Here is a 21,885-nt window from a genome sequence, read left to right on the forward strand (position 1 = left end):
TTTATATGCAGCGTTGCCAGTTGTATAGTTTTCCCTCATTCTAATTACAGATGGCACAATACCACATTTCCTTTTCCAATACCAATACCGATAACTGAAATCCTGAGTATCAGCCGATATCTGTACCCATCCGCTGTTTTCTTCTTTAATAACTACTAAGCTTTAAAATGATTTTTATCAAATCGTTTCCAAATCTGATTCCGAACTTTTCCATTTGTTACAGGATCAGATCGAATTCATTCTTTTTTTTCTCTAATATCCGTTCCCACCATTTTATGCAGCTACTAGCCCGATACCGATACTGGGTATTGGATGGAAGCCATCTCTAATACTCCTACATATTTTCAATTTATGACAAAATGTCTAAGAAGGTGAGACTAATTTAGTGAAAGAACTATTTAGAGAAACCAAGTCTTTTAATACTGCTTTTCAATTGGACTGTTTTTGTCAGGAAAGTCAGGAAACAGGACTTTTGTGATATTGCTCAGTTTCCACAAGCTGAATTCAACCCTAATACATTTACTACACTAATTACACACCTTTATACAAATTAGCTTATTCTGAACATAGACACCTTTTCATTAAAACCAATTCTTAATCAAATGTCATATTAGGTGTATTAATACCCTCCAGATATCTACTTATTCTGACATGAGAGGCTTTAATCAGGCCTAATAATAACTTCATTTACTGTATATTACCAACACACTGTCTTCATTGCTGAACATGCAGTTCCTCGTTAATCCTGAGCTGTTCTGCGATTTCAGTAGGTGTGTCCCAGGCACAATTTTCATGGCGAGCTACAGCCTTGGCAAATTGAACTTTAATTTCAGACTCACTGACAGTGTTTTTTTATGCGATGCACAAAATTGCATCTTGCGATGTGTGTCCTGGCATACATGCATCTATCGTGTTGAGTGAATATTGCAATATGCTGTGAATATGTTCCAATACAAGAGTAGGAAGTAATGTAATATTGTAACACATTAAGAAAGCATGGAGTCTTATTCACTGGGTTTTTTTTTTTTGCCTCATATTTCACAGAGCCTGAAGCATGTGTGCATGTGTTCACATCGCCATTGCTGTGCCAAGTGAAATGGTAAACATCCTACTGAAGGCAAGCCGACACACAGACACACACAGACACACACATCTGCGAGGAACAAAGAGCCTGAAAGACCAGGAGCACATCTAGGTCATTAAAGCATACTGTTGCTTTGGCTGGCAAATCAGTTGAGGTGGTCCAAACATACGCTTTCCACCCACAGACTTATCAACAAATGTTTCTAGCAACACCAAACCATCATCTTGCTCATCAGCAAGATTTCAGCATGAAAAATGGCCTCCCGCTTTTATTTTCTTCTCTTTCCCATCCGCTTCCTCTTACGTCTTGGGTAGATATATGAGCACAGAATCACTCACATCCACACGGAACCGGCACTGCTAACACTCACACACTCGTCTAACATCTCAAACTCCATATGTAGGCTAAGTTCAAAAGGAAATCGTGAGAGGGGAAAAAAGAGAGAGATTTCTTAAACACTTCAGTGTGGCTGTTGGTGATGGGAGCCAAGCTGGGGAACATGTGCAGCTCTCTGGCCTCCTTCAGGAAACTCCATCCCTGAGGATCCCAAACAATGGAGCTGATAAAAGCAGGACGGCTCACATTTCCTCCACGCTGAGGAAGGTGGAGGTGGAGGTGGTGGGGAATGGGGGGAAGGGGGAGGGGGGATCAGAGAAAGAAAACAGATCCCTTTATTCTTGTGTTTCTCCTCATGCCAGGGTCTAAACACAGCCATCTAAACAGCTGAAGACTGCACGGGCGAGACGGGCGGGACCTAATATTACAGACCCAGCCGTGTGTGTGTGTGTGTGTGTGTGTGTGTGTGTGTGAGGGAGTTCACCCTCAGTCTCAGTCTCCACCTAAACACTGCTGTGTGAGTTTGTTATTGACTTGTGAAGTGGATTTTTTTTCCAAGGACAAGAAATGTGGCAAATTTCTCTCTGCAATGCTACAGTTTGTAAACACTGTTCTCATCCCACCCAGCACACTCATCACTCCTTCTCCCGCAAACCTTTTCTTAACTCCTTAAACCCTTCTTAAATACACCTTCCTGTTAGACAGATCCCCCAAAGCCACGGTCTTTTAGAGAAACAAAACCACACTAAGAACTAAACACAGTGACCTCAACCCAAAACCAGAGCCAATACTTCACTTCTTCAACACGTTGGTCTCGGTTTAAAGCTCTGGCTAGATGAAATGCTTCAGAAGTCAACACCAAGCTTCAAAATACTAATTCACGGGAAGTAAAATGTAGGCACGGGCCAAGATCCCAACCACATTTTAGAGTGATTAATGCTCATCAGAGCAAGCCAAATTCTCTTAAACCTGCTGCAGTTTAAGCTAGCTATAACATCTGCCTTCACTGAACTCTTTGCCATGGCCAAATTAATAAATCCTATATTTATTAAAGTTTCATAAATACTATTAGCTCACATTTTCTCAACTTTATTCTTTTGCACACTAAAAGCTCTCACTCCGTTGATTGTATCCATCCAGGTACAGTACATATGGTGATGGTGACTGATTTTCTGTGCTATAAGTAAGGAAGAAAACACTTGTGTGTGTTGTTATAGAGAAATAATCAACAGCTGTGGGGTGTGATCCAGCCTATTGCAAAGCAGTAACTCTTACACCAAAAGCGGATTATTTTTTAATAACAGTATGTTCTGAAGTGTGTTACTGTTCTTATACCACAAAAAATTGGCAACACTAACATTTTTTAAATTTATTAGATAACAATGTGTTGTATTCATCTGTAAAGTCAGTTTAATGTTGTTAAAACATCCACAAAACAAGTATGTTATCACTTACGTTATAACAGTAATAGCCATTCCCTCACCAGCCTCTCGGTTTCTTTTCTTAATTTAAGAAAAAAAATTTAACACCTCCATCCTGAGACTTTCCTGTGATAGAAAGCTTTACCTTTAATTATTACAGAGCACTGACACTGGAGACTCATTCCAAAAATGCCAAATAAACATCACCTCACAGAAAACGTCACCATCTCAACAATTACACACGTTTTTTTTTTTTTTTTTAATCTTGTAAGCCATACAGGTCTCTGTATAAGCTGTTAGTATAAAAATAATAGAGGTGTGAGCACATTACAAGCACATTAATAAACAAGCACATTAATACACCTTGCAGTCAGAGCTGCTATTATAGAAAATTAATTAACATCTACTGACCAATCAGAATCGAGCATTCAACAGCGCTGTGGTATAGAAGACAATCATTAATAAATGTAGTTTGTGCTTTGCAAAACCTAGGGACTTTGTTCACCTGTGAAATAACAAGCTTCTAGGCACCAATAAAAAGCATTAGACATGCCGCCGGTCGTGTAATGACAGTGTGACTCTAACAACCTGGTGATGTGAAGGGAGGGGTGTGGGAGCAGGTGTGGGTCTGCGGATGTAGTTTGCCACGTAATGCTTTGTAACGGTCTCTCCTGTAATCATGACATAATGGATCCCTTCTTCCGAGTGGTGGACAAGGACACACAGTCACCTTGCGTTTATGTGTGATGAATTCACATTTTCCTGTACTGAGATTTCCACAACAGCTGCCCTTAGACTTCCATTAGAAGTTTTGAGTACACAAGTCTTCTGTTTGATGCTAAAGACATGAACCTCACAAGCAATCCAGTGACGATTTATAACTCCTAAAATTATACATCATACATAAGAGGATTCATGGGTGGAGTGACTCCCTTAGTCTTATTATCATATCTACTGTATGTGTATATCATTTTAGCATGCTTAGTACTTTATTACAGGCTAACGGGGAGCTGTTGTATTTTACAACCACGTCTAAAAAAGGACACACAAACAGCAAATGAGAGCTATGCAGTGTATTTCTACAGCAGTCCACTGTGGCTGAGTGCAGAGCACATAAGCCAAGCAAAGTCAGTCTACCATACAGATTAAATGCTGACCTCAGTGTCCTGTTTGAGGCATCGTCAGAGGATCACGCCACTAAATCCTGCACTGAGAAGCCAACTAGCTGACAAGCTGACACGCCATAGGCCTACAACAACACAACTCAAACATGCTGTCTGAAACACACAGGGAAGTTTAAATCATACACAACTCAAGCAATCATCAAGAAAAAAGTACAGGAAAGGACAGGGTGAAACATCTAATCCACTATGATGCACTGACTGTAGCTACTCAACGTTAATCTGCCCCTCTCAATCTCTCTCTCTCTCTGTCTCAGTCTCTCTCTCTCTGTGTTATTGCATTGTGCAGAATGCAGGGTCAGTATCCCGGACTGGTATTAGGACGTAGCTGGCACTGTGCTGCCCTCGTCGTTAATCTTTCTCTCTCTCTCTCTCTTCTGATTCTGCATTGTACCAGTGTCAGTATGCAGGACAGGTGATGGGGCTGGCTGGCACTGAGCTGCTGCTGCCACTGCTGCCCTGCAGTGCAGAGATGAGCAGAGGAGCAAGACTGCAGCACACACACACACACACACACACAACATCACCTCACCGGCTATGCATACAAACCTGCAAACACATGCACACTCCTGTCTGTGCTAGGGTTTCCTATAATGTGCCCAAAACACTGACATAGCAGTCTACAGACTTCTTTCTACAAATCATCCCAGTTACACTCCTCTGACATTTTAAACAGGGATTTAGCTCCTCATGATGGCTTGACATCAAAATGCAGCCATCATCAGTCCAGAGCAAGAAGCAAGAAGAGCACAAGTTTGGCATGCAAACTCTCATTCCTGCATGCACACACACATGAGCCTTGCATCACTTTCTAGAAACATCTTAACACACTTAATAAGACTAATGCATTACTGGCATTACTATAATAATCCATTGCTGCAACACAATAACCAAAAGCATGTGACATAAGTTATAGCTAGCTGAACAGCAGCATTACACTGCACGAGCAGTTTTTTGAAAATAAATGTCAGTTTTAGTCCACAGCCTTCTTCTGGTTGTGTGAAGCATCCATCTTAGCTTATTGTAGCAGTAATAAGATATGACGTGTGTTATTGCATTCATATATAATAAGGATTGTGCATAGAGAACATCATGGCACATCACACCACATCAGAGAGAGAGAGAGAGAGAGAGAGAGACATTAGGACATGGTGCTAGCATCCGGATGGACACGAGCTGCACGGATACAGAGACGTGATGATCCTCACCTCGGAAATATCAAGCTTCCGCGCGCATGAATTTCTCCCGCTTTGTGAAACACGCGATATCTCGAGCTGTATGAATCCTCAAAACAAACACACACACACACACACATACACAGAGGTTTGTGTCTGCCGGCCTAAATCAGCGCGTGCATCCGTGCCATTGTGTCCGGTGTGTCTGAGCGCGCGCGCTGCCTCTGCGCGGACCGGATGGAGCGCAGCCGCGCCGAGGCGCGTCCCATCTCCCGCCACACGCAGCGCTTTTCCCCCTTTCTTTTCTCTCAGCTCTGGCGGAATGACTCTGCTCTCCGTGCTCTATTTCCCGGGGTCGACCCCCGTCCCGCAAACCCTCCTCTCTGCTTTTTTAGCACAGCACAAACCCTGCGAGCATGCAAAAAGAGAGAGAGAAAAAGAAAAGCGCGAGCGCAAGCATCAGAGAAGAGAATCGGCTCAGTGCCGTGTATCGCTCTGGGCACTGTGCGACCTTCCCACGGCTGTGATTGTAGCGTTTTGCTTTTGTGGGAAAGGAGAGAAGGAGGATGAATGGAGGGGGAAGGGAGATGGAGGAGGGCGGGCGGAGTACAACACCGATGATGTGTGATTCACCAACGAATCGATTCTTTTTTTAATGAACGACTCTTTGCGCGTAGTCGATTCTTAAGTACAAATGAATCAATTTTATTTGTCTTTTCACAGTGTTGTTATATGGAGGTTTGTAAAGGGGGTGTCTGCCTCCATAGGTCATACTTTAACCTCACGAACAAAGCACATACAAAGGATAGCGGGGGGTGCTAAAAAATCTTGTAATATTAGTTTAATAGAAAACAGTAAAATATGGGGTTTGTTTTCCAGCTGTTGAAAACACACGTAAATATCACTTTCAAACACCCCCACAATGGGCCATACCATTTCTAATCCGCTGATACGTAACTACGTCATTACGCGTTCGCTCAAAGTGAAGACGTTTTTTTCGAGTTTTACGAGTTAGCTAGCTAGCTTAGTCATGTTTGGAATCGAGTTGTTGCCATGTTCAGCAAATATTATTCACTACATATTGTATACTTGTTAGGGAGATTTGACATTTTATAGTTAGGTGTTTTTGGGGAGAATATGTAAATTAAAATGTGAGTTTAGGGTTCATTAAAATTCATAAACGGCTAGGCTGTTTTGTAAACAAACAGTATGCCTAAAAGCACACACTAGTGCACTAATTCAAGAGTTTCTTCATTTTATAATCATGTCTGAAAGCATAGTGTAGGATATCCATGATACTCCTGACATCCCACAATGCACTGCGTAGATTATTGTCCAAATGACGTATCCCATAATGCACTTTGCAGTTTGTAAGCAAGATGAAGAATTTGCACTGTACGATTTACTTAAATGGGTTTGTTTAGTTGAATCAGTAAAGTCACATCACTACTACTTTTTATGTAGAACTACAGACCAACAGCCATCAGTTCAACATCTGGATTTTGCCATCGAAAAGCTCAGCATGTGGGAAACGGTTCCTCTCTCTCTCTCTCTCTCTCTCTCCTCTTTCTTACTCTCCACCTTCTTCCGCATCTCCGTTTCTAATTCAGACTTCCCCAGCTACCCCATTTGGTTTGGCTCGCTGACAAAGGGCGTATGAAAGGGTTTAAAACTGAGGCTCCATATATGTGTGACCTTACGTGCATGCTCACACCCTTCACCAACGGTCACTTAACCACACATGAATGCAGCCTTGAATTCTCAAATTCCACACTGATTTACTGGTGGCTCTATAAAACTGAGAAGCATTTTTTTGTTTGCCTGGCATATGTAAAAGGCATGTCAGCATGTTCACTGCCATTGCTTGCATGATAGTGGCATGAATCTGCAGGTCTGGGTCTCCAAAAGCAAACCGTATGGCACAAATATCAGCCTGCTCTGTACTTACATCCAACTGGGACATGAGCAATGACATCACCAGCTTCTTTTCTAAGCTCATGTGAAAGTGGAATGAACTTAAACTTTCCACTTAAACCCTCCTCTAAGATCAAAGGGGCATCAAACAAACCCAGAATAAGACTCACATATTCATATGAGATTTGGTTTAATCAACTGCTCGGTTATTCATTGCTCCTTTGTGTAGTTTTATTAATAAACCCAAATGGAAATGAAGTTGCCAGTGAAACCCTGTAGCTACATTCAAGAAGTTTAAATGAAGATCATGGGACATAAGCGGGTGCCACAGCCATTAGAACTGACGGCTGCAGCACTACCTCTGTTTGCTTGTCCAATTCAAACAGTCCCACATGATTTCTGTTCTGGATTTGACATATTTTAGACTCAGACTGCTTCCTTTGGGCGCAGGTCCGAACGCTCTGTCACAAGAGCCTGTTGTTTAAGATCGAACACGCGCACGAGAGAGAGAGAGGGAGAGAGAGAGAGAGAGAACACAGGGTTCTGGATATTCAACCACGGAAGCCCATGATGCATTGGGGGAGCCGTGGAATGGATGGGAACGGCCAAGCTCACACGGTCCTGATTGGAGGAGCGGATTTTCTAAAATAAACTTCAAACAGCCCAATCCCTCCTCCTATCCAAGCTACATGCGAAATGTCAGTTAGTGCTCGTTTAGGGCCAAATTGTCCTGAGGAGGAACAGAAAGAAAACATTTATACATTTCATGCAAAGAAAGATGGTGAACAGTTGCCAGATATATCTACGACTAGTTTTAAGGACAATGTCTCTCTCACTCCCTCTCTCTCTCACATAGGGAAATGTGGTTCTCATTAGAGGCCACTGAGTTTGGTTATTTCTGTCTCGTGGCCTCAGGCTGAGGCTCAGAGTCAAGGGAAATGTGTGTTATGGGGCTAATAGTGCAGTTTGGGGGGCAGCCTGGGTGAATGTCAGGACAGGTTAGAGGGTCAACATATTTGGAGGAAGATTGGAGAAGGACGTGCAGATGATATGTAGATGTAAAGTGGATGGTTAAAAGAGTGTGCAGCTCATGACCCATATAAACTAGTTTCCAAAAGTGATGCAAATTGGAGGCCTGTCCTTGACAGAGAGCCTGTAAAAGAGATGATGTCCAAGGACTTTCCTATTTTCAGTGACATCAGTGGACCATTATAGTATTATAAAAGTACAGTACAAAAACAAGACACTACTAAGGTATTGCTAAAGGTTTTTTTTTCACCCTGTTCTTTGTCTACTGTGTCTGTAGAGTATTTATGATAACCAACGGCAAGTATTTTGGCACCTTTCCTATGTGGAGAAAAGAACCTGTTTGCTCAAATCTCAGCCATAAAAAAAGCTCAGCCATAGAAAGTCTAAAGGCAGTATGAAACACTGAACTTCTTCAGTTAAATTTATCTTTAAATTAAGCTCCAAATCTGCATAAATTGTCCTTTTAGCTATGGCACTACCTTTTAGAATTTCAATTTGTGGTTTTGGTTGTGGTTACACACACTTTCCAAACATCTGCATTTCCATCTGATCACGCACACTGTAAGAAGTTTACTCGTGTTTTACTTTACTTTATTTCAGTAATCTAATATATGTTTAATGTTACACAGCATCACAGTACCTTAGAAAAAGTTTAAGGAGTTTAATAATTTTAATTTAAAGTTTAATAATTTTTTACCATAACTTTTAGAAAGTTAGATAAACCTCCACACGAGGAGCTTCAGTAAGACATTTTGTCATGTCTGTGTCAAATTAAGACCTCTAACTTTTGAGAGTATAACAATTATAGTTTTGACTGTGTTATATAATAGCATATTTTAAACTTTTATTAACAGAATTGAAAACCTGCCCTTAGGCATCTATTATAAGTGATTTCTGAGTAAAAACTTTTTCATTCTTTTGCCAGTATAGGGAAAACATATAATGAAAACATACTTGTGTGTTCCTGATTGAGATCACAGAAGATATAGGAATATGCTATACTGTCATCTTTTAAGTTCTCTATACCAGGCTAGATCCTTTTTATAGTACATGTGAGACCCATATTATGAAACCCTGAAGTTCTTCTGTCCTGTTCTCTACTAAATATGGTGTTTTGGTCTAGAAGGCCACAGTGGTGAAGGGTTTAAAAGGGCCCCAGAGTGTAAGTTGGGGTGTGTGGGTGTTTTCCAGGACACCCTTGGTGGTTACGATCCTCCCTTAAATCAGAGATCACTTCAAAGATCCCCCACAACCTCTGAAATCATCCCTGGGAGTGTGTGTGTGTGTGTGTGTGTTGAACTTTGTGTAATTCTATATGCTGAGCTCTTGAGAGTAGGACCAGGTGTAGGGAGTGAGGCCTGAGGCGCAGTATATACTGGGATTAGTATAATAGCTTGTTGACTTACGTGGTTGTTATCGTAGTTATTAATCACTATAAAATTACAGTTGTGAGTGATTTTGAAGAGCAGCAAACTGTCCGTCAGTGTTTAACTACAGCAGCAGGAGAGGACACAAAACAAGTCACTTGACAAATGAAGGAATGAAGATGGGCCGCTTTCATCAGTCTGCTGGTCCTGGTGTGTGTGTGTTCTATTGGACCACTGAGGACCATCACTCATCTTACTCTACATGTTGTGTGCCCCTTCTTCTGTGTGTATGTGTGTGTGTGTGTGTGTGTGAGATTCAGGGGGCCACAGAGAGCTGTAACCCCTCTCCACATATAATATAGAATTAAGCAGTAAAAAAGAGGCCTGACTTCACAGACCACAGACATCAGGAATATTCAATTTATAGAGCTTTCCCTTTCTTCTCTCTCTCCCTCTCTCTCTCTCTTTCTCTCGCTCTCGCTCTCTCTGTGCACATGTGTGTGTCTGTCTTGTGATAGAAAAAACGTGTTTCTAGTTATGTCTGTGGAAAAAAAACATACACCCACATGTGAACACTTCAAACGTGTCTGAGATTCTGCTGTAATTTCACTGCATAGCTCAGTTCCCATCTGGCCACAGCCTACTCACACACTCACACACACACACACACACACACACAAACAGAAAAAACATACATATGCACCTACACAGCTTTATGTGCAACAGGACTTCCTAACTTTTCATCTACCAGACTTCTGTATGTTATGATGATAACTTTATAGTTATCCTCATACTTCATAATCTTTATAGTCATTTTAATGGGTGCCAACTGCCAGCTCATAACATGCATCTTAAATATCAATGACACGGTTCTGTTCTCTCACACGAATGCTGTCTTCAGGTGCTCATCAGATGCTTCTAAGCTTTGCCTCTTGGCTTAGCCTGATGTATGCCTGATGTATGTTCCTAAAATTTGTCCCAATATAAAAATGTCCATAATGGAACCAGCAGTTACAGATGTAAGGGAATTGCCTTTGTATAAATAAATAACTACTCCATGGTCCCTGTTCATTCCTGAGCTCTGGTTACTGTCTGTGCAGTTTTCAATGTTCTCACAATGTCTCTATGGGTTTCTACCAGGTACTCTGGATTCTTTCCAGCTTCCACAAACATGGCAGTTAAATTGGCTATTTTAAGTTTGCCCCAGGTGTTAATGAGTGGGTGTGTCCCAGGTATGTTCCTGCCTTGTGTCTAGTGTTCCTGGGATAGACCCTGGGATGTTGATATTGTTTCCGAAGCTCTCACTTGTCACTGGAACGGATGTCTTTATGCAGCTTTTAGGTTAGGAACTGGTATTTACAGTAATTCTAATAGCATGTGAAGGCAGCATAAGAGCACTATTTTAAATGCAGGAAGTGGGTCAGCGCTCACACACACACACACACACACACACACACATTATGCTTGCAGTTCCATTTAATGAAGCACTTCCAAGGTAAACGTCTCTCCATATCACATTAACAGATACAGAAAATTTTCAGTGTCCTAGAAAGAGTGTGTAATGGGGTTTAGAGAAGACACTTTAACATAAAGAGACTGCTGACTCAGGACACCTGATATGGATCAATGTCTCCTCTCTTCTCCTTTCTTCCCCTCTTCTCTCTTCTCCTACATGTGAGTAACACAGAATTCCCATCTGAACGGAGATACGTAGATAAGCTGTATTTTGAGCAGCATTTTTTCCCCTCCTGAGATAAGGTCTGTTCCATTTTAAAAGGCAGCTGTCCTATTTTGGCCACATTTCCCCTTAGATATCAATAAAGTACATCTATCTATCTATCTATCTATCTATCTATCTATCTATCAAATTGGAGGGCAGCATCACATGTATCCTTCTGAGTAGACAAGATCCTATAATTTTGTTCACTGGATCAGAGTTCTATTAAAGCATCGACAAAAGCATGCACAATAAGACTAGCCTTAGTTATGTTGCTAGTTATGTCTGTGGAAAACAACAACTAGCTACGAAAAAAGGTGAATAGTTTATTCAAGAGGCAAACAACTTCTGCTGCTGGTTCAGGGTTTTTCCTGAGGTAAGCCAAAAACATGATCATTCTTGGTTATGTTAGCTATGTAGTTTTTTTTTTAATCCTGAAATGATTTCTAGCAAATAACAAACACAACTACTAACACAAATATGAATGCTAGCTAGCATAGTGTACTTCTTAGTGAGAGTGAATTTGATCCACTTTGTTTGCTGAAACTTTCACAGAAGTGCAGTTCAGTGGACAGAATTCTGGGTTTGCCCACATCGAGAAGGATATTTTTAAGGATGCTTCTAGAATAAAATGCAGTTTAAGGGTGTATGTGTGTGTAATTGGGGCGTGAAGCTCTCATGAGTCAGTGGAGCAGCAGAAGAGCAGACTCAAACCCCATCTATCACAAAGGTGAGAGAGGGAGTGCAAACTGTATAACACACACACACACACACACACACACACATTGCACAGCTCATATCCCTCCTCCATCCATTTAGGGCCTCACACACCAACTGATTCTTCTATTACTCATCTCCTCTGTGTGTGTGCGCGCGTGTGGTGTGTGTATGTGTTTGTGTGTATTTGCAAAGGAATGTCTTATCTGTTAGAAGCCAGACTTCACACAGAACCCACTCTTTTCTTTCTCTATGTGTGAGTCACTTGGTGGTTTTCCCAGGCTCTGTTCTTTGCTGTAAATATAGGGAGACACATCTTTAGACCTAAATTCTCAAGATTCCTGGGAAACTGGTGGACTCTGGAGTTTGTTGATAAAAGAACGGCCAAAAAAGCACAACCCCACACCCACACATCTGCAGTGCGTTAAACTGAAATGGATCTGTCGACGCAGACTTTAGGTGCTTCTTGATATTAAGGACCTCCCACACACACACACACACACACACACACACACACACACACACACGCATGCAGAGCTGGATTTTCAGACGTAATCTGATTCATCGGCTTGTATGAACGCATGTTTTCCTTTTGGGCACGACATTCTAGACTCACTCGTATGAGCAGAGCTACATAAACGTCGGAGGTCAAAGCCACACCCACTTTTCCACTCTTCTTAGCGAGAATTTATTAGAGTGTGTGAGTTTTGTCACTGTAGCAGGCTGAGAGAGCAGTTTTAAAGAGATCTGTTTCGCTTCTCTCATGCCTCACTCATTCATAATTAAGCAAGCGTAAATCTAGCAGACCTTTAGTGTGCCTGGGGAGACGACCTCACATTACTGGATACCTTTACCCAGAACTCCACATAAACTCTGCTCTGATTGGCCGTGACCCTCTCTGTTGATGTTCACCCTTTCCTGATTCCAAGACTAAGTCCTTGTTGAACCAGTTTCTAAGTCTGACATCAGTTAATGGGTGAATTTGGAAGCTCAGTGTAATAAACATAATAATAATTCATCTTAAGAATAATATATATTCAGAGAAATTAATCTGGTATAAATGTGAGAACTGTCACTGCAGTGGTGTTGCCGCATTGATTAAAAAAAAAAAGCCTACTGAGCATTAACTGACTAGAAGTGGCTGTTCATTAGTGAAGCATTCCAGCCTGACTTAAATTAGCCCATAAAAAGATATTGCTATTGGTCAATTTTGGGTCAGTTTTGGATTTAGCCACTAAATACACTTTACGTCCATATTTGATGGAAAGTTTGATGACTATAATTCTACATCTTCAAAAAACATATAACCAACTGTCACTCTGGTTGAAATACATGGGTTGAAAACACTTGAATAATTGTACTTTGTTACTCGATATAAGTAGCATTTTGATAGATTTGTATGTTATTCAACTATTATTGATTCTGAATTTGAGAAAAAAATTCGCTTTACTCCTTACATTTTCATTTTGACCTTAAAATATTCAAAGAAATCTCAAATGCCAGGATATTTTTTCTCTTTCCCAGCTTCTATGTCATCACTTTATAAAAAGTTTTTAAAAAACATCCAATCAAATTCACATCAGTGTCAATGAAACTGCACAGAGCTCTGCTAATGAGCCCTTTCCACAAGAAAATGTCCACAACATTTTGACTGGAGTGGCCAAGAGCTAGTGTGGAGTGGCCACATAAAGCGATACTTGATGTCAGATTGTGTAAATGTGATCATGCTATAGTCTGACACATGGCATGTTTTAGCCTCTGGAACAAGAACTAACCTTCACAGATGTTCCACAACATTAACTGTAACTATAAATGGATAAAAAGTATGACATGCCATAATAAAAAAAAGTAATCATTGGCAATAGAGATATAACCGAATACGAATACATACTCAGATTGTGTTCCAAATGAATACAAATCCAGATCTGAATAGGAAGTGCACTGTTTATTTTTTATTTTAGGAAAGCTTGTCAGAAAGCTTCCCATTGAGAGTAAATGTGTGCATCAGGGCTTGGACAAATCTTGAGAAGGAATGCCAGGTTTGAGCAAATTTCCCACACTAACTCAAAAACCACACAAAAAGATCAGGCATTGGACAAGGGAAACACATTTTCCATCCTTTTCTCAGTCTTTGTGTGGGAAATACGTAACCGTGGTGTGCACACATTTTTTTTTCCATTATTGATTCATTTACAGAGCTGCCACTATATATAGCCCACACAGATCATGTGCAGCATATCAGTGCTGGGATCTCCCAAAAAATAATCATAGTGGAAGCATCCACATTAAACAGTCCACTCATACCTCTGGTTTAAATATGAATACAGATACAGTATGAATATTTGGTACACTAAACAAATACAGATATGGATAGTGGCTTTACGTTAAATCCCTAATTGGCATAACACACTTCAGGAAGTGCTGTTATGGGAAAATCAGCTTTGGGGTGATAACGGTAACTCTGCTTCATGTAGAGTTGTGTAGTGAGACACTAGCGCCATTACTGATTTTTTTTATTTTTTTATTTACTGTTCTTTGTGAGCAATTTGAGCATCTCTGAGGTGTCAACCAGATCAACCAGATCCTGTTCTCTGATATCAAAATGAACAGTCAGGCAGATTTATAAATATATCAGGGTAAAAAGATTATGTTTTTGTGCTGTACACACACACACACACACACACACACACTGCACCTATCAACTAGATCCTGTTCTTTGATATCGAAATGAACAGTCAGGCATGTTTTTATATATATCGGTGCAAAAGATTGTGTTTTTGTGTTGTATATACACACCCACCCACACACACTCACACACACACACACACATTGCACCTACCAACTAGATCCTGTTCTTTGATATCAAAATGAACAGTCAGGCAGGTTTATAAATATATCAGGGGCAAAAGATTGTGTTTTTTTGCTGTATATGCACACACACACACATTGCACCTATCAACTAGATCCTGTTCTTTGATATCAAAATGAACAGTCAGGCAGGTTTATAAATATATCAGGGGCAAAAGATTGTGTTTTTTTGCTGTATATGCACACACACACACGTACACACACACATTGCACCTATCAACTAGATCCTGTTCTCTGATATCAAAATGAACAGTCAGGCAGGTTTATAAATATATCGGGGGCAAAAGATTGTGTTTTTGTGCTGTACACACACACACACACACCACCATATCACAGAGCAGGATCACACTGATGTCATCGATGAGAAGGCTTTAGTGACTTATTCATTGTGTGTGTTGTGAATAATTTACAGGTAGAGGCAGTGTTTCAGATAGCGTTCCTGCAGGGAGGAAGTCGAGTGAAAGTGAGTCTAATGATTCAGTTACAATGACAGCTTGGGTTACACAGGGTCAGGAGTGTGTTCCTGTGTGTGATGAAACTCTTATGATGTATTTTAATTACTGTTTGTGTTACAGGGAAGGTGAACGCTCTCCTTGATTTTAAGGAGCGCAATGAAATGATTTAATTAGCCAAATGAAATAGGAAATGTGTCAGCACGCACTTCCTGTTCTGCCCTCACAGCGATCAGGAGCAGATTTCAAGGTGAAGGTCGGCTCCATGACATCATGCGCTGTCTATGTAGATCAGACATAAACAATGAATTGTAAGAAGAAGAAAAAGAGGATGTCCAGAGTAGGTAGGCGAATACAATGGTAATTGTGTATGATATAAACATATATGAATATAGTAGCAATTAATAATACATAAATTATAGATTATAAATTCACATTTTGATATTTAACTGGATAAACACTGCTTAGCATATCTAAAGAAAATCCACAAATCTGGGTGAAATGTACTGTATATTAAACACGCTCACTGCATTACCAATGAAAAGAATCCATTTCTACATAACCACCTCTTCAGCAAGGGTCTGCAACAAAAAATGGCAAAAAATGTGCTCACACAGACATTTATATCAGAAAAGTGTATTTACATGCACTGTAGATGCTTACTCCATTTTCATTTTTTTTTATAGCCCTCATCTGCTCTGATTTACACATTTCTGGCACATGCATAAAGATCATAGATACAGCATCTCTGAATATGTGCTGATATAGTACAAATCTCTTCACATACTCTAAGCTCAATAAAATATAAATTAATTTTTAGAGATTTTTGAGAATATGGATCAAGTATAAATGATAATGATTTATGAACAGAGGCTCTCTGCAGGGTCTGCATTGCTGTTGGCAGGTTGCCAGGTCTGTGGTTTTCACCCAGACTTGTGTTGCTTTTGATTATGATAAAATATTGTGAATTAACAGGTGATATGGTGCTAATCATAAAGTAGCTATAATAGATAGTAAATAGTAGATTACTTTTACTTGTACTGTATGAACATAGTTGTTGTGTAACAGTGAAATGGTATATCATATACATTTTAGGATGTTTAGTAAAACTGAATGGGTTTAATACTTCATTAAAAGAATCTATCATACTATATAACTTTGTAAACATTAGAAAATATTCTGGAGTTTTGTACAAGTACAGTTGGGAGGGTCAGATTTGTGAGTTTGGAACTTTGGATGGTTTTTACTGACCATTGGGATAGTTTATTTTTGGCTGGACTTCTCACACAGATCTGGCAACCCTACCTTTGTCCTTTGTAACTTTTACTTTTCTCTTAGGTGCTTAAAAATGATGAATGCAACTTTCTTTAAAGTGTAAGGTTTTACTGTGTGTCAATTTTTAGGCCACGTTAAGTGAAATGGGTCAGTATCCCTGTGTGTGTTTTACCACTGCTCTGAATTTGCTGTCATTACTGATCATCACTGATGTCTTAACTGTGGCTGCTTGTATAACATTGGTGGCAGGTCAGTTGCAAAAAAAATGTATAGGAGGAAATATTTCCATCCAATCTTTCCATTGTGCTCATGACAGAACCATCATTAGCACCACAAGCCAGTGTAAAAGAATGAGAAAGACAACTCTGCCTTCAGTACTCAGAAACTGTGCATCAACAACTCTAGCTAGGACTTCACACACGTATACATTTACTCAGCAGCAAGTCAGCTTGGGTCAGAATGATGTGATTAATTATGATTGATGGAGTAGATCGTGATGTAGGTGATGCTGTGCTACACTGTGTACAGTCAATATATAGTCACTGAAGAGGCAGAGTGAGAGCAAAAGCGTGTAGAGTATTTGGACATTTCAGAATGTGTTAATTGTCCATAATCCTAGTTTCTAAATACCACTTTATTTTACTGATTTATTTGTTCGATGGCAAAACTTTTACCCTCCCATTAGATCTGTTCTGACGCTGACTCTGGCTCTCTGGCAGTTGTGGGGTTTCAACACTCAAGCTTCCAGTCATAAGGACGGACAGATTTAGATAGGTAGAACGACCCAACATCACATTCTCTCCTTGTAGAAAAATCAGAATAGGCCCTAGTAATTACATTTCTTTACTCTAAGTCTAGACTTTCGCTTGTATCAGCTACATCCCCAGTTAAATATACCAAAACACAGGATATCCTTGGTATGTATGTGATTGGTGTAGATGATACTGTACATGTGTGCTTGCGGGAGTGTGTTTGTGATCCACACTAATGACATGCTTCTTACTGTAATCCCACCAGATTACTTTCTCTCACTGGACACACACACACACACACACATGCATGCTCAGCTGTTAAATATGTGAAAATGTTTTTAACAGAATGTGCATCCAGATATTGACAAATCCCTGGACAGCACAGGCTAAATAACCTGAATCCATTATCGACCAATCACACACTGATTGACAGCTGGTGGGAACTGAAACACACCCAGCCAAACACACACACACACACATAGCATTTCAGCTTAATAAAGAAAATTAGGGGAAAAGCAAAGGAATGTGCACTCACACAGGACTATGTTCTGGGAAAATCCCATGGCTGATAAATACAGCTGCGTTGTAATGTAAGTGTGTGTTGTAGTTTGTGTGTGTGTGCTGGATGAAGTTTCCAAAATGTACTGTGTAGCCAAGAAGTTCAGGATTCTCTAGGCAGACAGCCGTTTTCCTGTCAGACAGGGGAATAAACCCTGCCATGATGGAGATGGGGAAGCTCAAGGACTGAGATAAACTGGTGGCTGTGAGCAGTGCATGTGTGTGTATGCACATACTGTATGTATGTATGTGTATATATATATATATATATATATATATATATATATATATATATATATATATATATATATATATATATATATATGTGTGTGTGTGTGTGTGTGTGTGTGTGTGTGTGTGTGTGTATGTGTGTGTGAACCAGGGACGCAGTCTACAGAGTCTGTAGTGGAACAGCCCATTCATCAGCCAGCTCTGGGGATGTTAGTTTGCCAGTAATGTGGTATTTCCTTAAAACTGAAGCCATCTCTCTTACACACACACACACACACACTCACACAGACACACACACACACACTCACTAAAACTGGTGTCAGTCAAAGACCTGAGGAAAGAGGCATATCCTTTAATCAGAGTATATCACACTGATGGGATCACACATGCAATTGCAATTAAGTCCAATAAATAAAATTCTCACAGATGTTCCTGAACCTTCTGACCAGAGCTACACAGTTTCTGGATGATTGCCTGGTTTGTGCTGCAGTGATCTGTGAGATAGAATAACTCAAACTGTGTGACATGTCTGACTTTTCAACACACGTCAAAAGCACAGCAAACTTGGAAAAAGTTGTGACTGAAGTCATGTAGATTTTTATTGCTGTTGCTTTGTTGTGTGAATACGAGGATAACTTTACCATAACATTTAGGTCAGCTGATGTTTCAAGCAATTAAAATGTAAGGAATAAAACACTTGTGAGTGTGCTTTTATAGGAAAACAGTCAATGACAGGATGGTGGGTTGTGGCCCGACACAAACAGGGTCACCCTTACCACCTTAAAGGGCATGTTCCAAAGTGTTTTATTCCCCTTACACCAATGATTACAATCTTTATTCAGTAAAGAATGGTGCATCATATTTCATTCATTTATAGTTATGTTTAATGTTGTGGAATGTCTGCAAAACAAGTCATTTATTATAATAATGAAGTCATTATTACTGTCTGTTCTCTCTTTTTCTGTCTCATGAACTCAATAAGACAAAAATGCAACTTGTCATGTAACCAAGAAACCGGAAGGCACATAGCCCTCCTGTCCCGGAGACTTTCCTTTGTCAGCTTGACTACCTGACACTGGAGACTCCTTCCAAAAATGCTAAATAAAACATGATTACACATTTTTTAACCTGTTTATGTGGAGCATAAAATGGTTTAGGTTGTTACAATAGAAACGATAATGTATTAAATTGAGTGCATTAATGTAAACATGCAAGTTTCCTTGCAGCTATGACAGAGGTCCTGTTATAGAAAACTAATCAACACCGTCAGACCAATTGGAATGAAGCATTTAACAGCACTGAGGTATAAGTGTGTATAAAAAACATACATGTGACTTTTTTGACTTGCCACTTATGTAAAATCAAACGCATATCAGAAGCATACTGCTTTGCCACTTATGTCACATCAGCTCTAATATAAAACTAGCTTTAGTAATTGCTTGGTAGCTAAATGTATGTGTTTCAACTTGACCTATTGAAAAATTTATGCAAATTTATACAAGGAAAGTAACAAAGAAAGTTGTAAGAGGAACGTTGACCCCAACCCTTTTTTTAAAAAACATAAATAGGATTCTGATGAGAATTGATTAATGTAAGCTGTTACAAATTTGGAGGTGAGAGACTATGTTGGGTTTTTAAAATGTTGGGTGAGACAGTTCATTATAAAAGTACCTACATTGGTACAGGGACTAAAATGGCTGTTATGGCTCAGGAACTGATATCAGCCCTGCTTCATTTGGAGGAAATTTTCCATAAATTTAAGTTCATGAGTTTCAAGAAACACAACTTGAGTGTAACTGCTCAAATACAAGCATTTAAATGTGTCAAAAATGCAACATTTACATTTAATAATTTGGCTGATGCTTTTATCCAGCGTGACAGAAAACAATTAAGGGCTACAGGTTTAGCTCAAGGATTTTCAGGGTCAGAGGTATACAGGTGTGTGTGCATGGAAGCTGGACCATAGAATATAAAGTTTTGAGTGACAGAATAATCCCTAAGCCTTCTCACTCTCTATCTTTTCTGTTTCTTTCTCTTTCACATGCATAGCTCTGCAATTAGCAGCTTAGGATGAAACAAAAGCATCTCTATGGCTGTGTATTGAGGAGTTCTGAGAAAGCAAGAGAAGGAATTTATTGAACCTGACGAGAGAGAAACAGGAAAAAAGAGAGAAAGAGTCGCTGTGTGAGAGAAGGAAAAGAAAGGAGGAGGCAAAGGAAAGGGGGTTTTCACACAAGGAGTACCTGCTGGGTCAAATTCTGCTGCCAATATGTGTGTGTGTGTGTGTGTGTGTGTGTGTGTGAGAGAGAGAGAGAGAGAGAGAGAGAGAGAGAGATATTAAGTACTGTTCATAAAGAAAACAGAAGACACTGGTGTGAGCTCCTGAAGACTTATACAGCGGTCATTAAGGCTCCCTCACTGTTCAGCCTACTACTCACACACACCCACACACACACACAGATTTGACCTCTTTGAAGGTCAAAGTTCATTTTGGCTTGTAAGAGGTTGGGAGGGTGTGTGTATGAGGGGACTTCCTTTCATTGTATACACCTTCCCTCACACAGTATGTTCTCTAGAGCTTAAAGACTAATAAGATGATGAAAAGACAATACCACAGCCCTCCCTCTGTGTGTGTGTGTGTGTGTGTGTGTGTGTTGCTCTGACCATTTGTTGCCCACATGATCAGGGATTCTCTTTGGATCTTTTCTTATATCCATACTTTAGCATGAATTTGCTATTTGCCTTTGCTACCACCTCTGAATGCTAGCCAACAGCGAACAGCACAAAGCTAACACCAGTCTAACAAGTTAACACAACATTCTCACAGGATTAATTTGCCATATGTAAAACTGCCAATACTAAAATCTGACACCATAAAAAAGTTGAGTATGTTTTGGATATATATTAGCTATAAACATAGTGGGGCGTTAGCATCACTAGCATAGCTGTTAGCTAACTAGTATAACTAACTTTTTTTTTCTAGGAGTGAAATTCTTGCATTGTCACTTTTAAAATCAAGGAGTTTTTGTTTAGTTAAACTATTCATTGACCATTTAACAGAATAGCATTTCATGTAATCTATCAAGTGATGTAGCTTCGTGTCTGTCTGTGGGAGATAAACAACTTGAGGATATTACTAGCTCTTAATGAGATCAAATTGTTTAACAAAAAAACTTATTGCCAGGCAACTTATTAGGTAAGCTAATATCTGTATGAATTATGGAACTAGCATCAGTGTAGTTAAGCTGCTTTTATCACGTGTATTGTAGTAGAACTAGACAGATTTACCTAACTGCATTTAAAGTCCAAGGGGCTGTCAATGGGACCTTGACATATCATCTTTACTCATATCACTACATACTTTTTACTATTATTTTGCTGTAGTTACTAAATAATATGCTTTAAGCTAAATATCTGAGAACATTATGCTTATAAGCAATATGGACTTGGTACATTTACACATGTGATATTTACCTATTTCCATTACATTAAGATGCTAATATCTGTTCTCTGTCATTTTATTATTTGTTCAGGTCTATTCTGAATTCATGAATTCTGGGATTGTTTGGTCTGGTCTGCTCGTCTTACACCGTGAGAAGGTAGAGGAGGAGCACAGGCTGAATACTGATTTCTCTCTCTCTCACACACACGCACACACACAGCACCGATCTGTGTTAGATGGAGCTGAAGACTCCTGTGGAGATCCATAGAAACCACCATAGCAACGCTAATACTGTTTAAAGCTCACAAAACATCCCGAGGACGCCCGAAATTCTAACTATTACAGATTTTATCCGTCTCAGGACAA

The 21,885-nt window shown here is 39.8% G+C and overlaps 1 protein-coding gene across 10 annotated transcripts in view; it reads right to left on the reverse strand.

The window, feature by feature from the left end:
* frmd4a (FERM domain containing 4A) overlaps positions 1–21,885 on the reverse strand; it is a 156,528-nt gene that overhangs the window by 55,346 nt on the left and 79,297 nt on the right. Inside the window, exon 1 of one of the 10 annotated variants that reach the window (XM_026927258.3) lies at positions 5,231–5,842. The exons of the other annotated variants lie outside the window; for them this stretch is intronic. The gene's annotated coding sequence lies outside the window, so the exon portion shown is untranslated. Of the gene's footprint in view, positions 1–5,230; positions 5,843–21,885 lie in introns of those variants that run through there. 10 annotated transcript variants of the gene reach the window in all.

The sequence above is a fragment of the Pangasianodon hypophthalmus genome, chromosome 6 (assembly GCF_027358585.1).
Source record: "Pangasianodon hypophthalmus isolate fPanHyp1 chromosome 6, fPanHyp1.pri, whole genome shotgun sequence".
Classification (NCBI taxonomy): Eukaryota; Metazoa; Chordata; class Actinopteri; order Siluriformes; family Pangasiidae; genus Pangasianodon; species Pangasianodon hypophthalmus.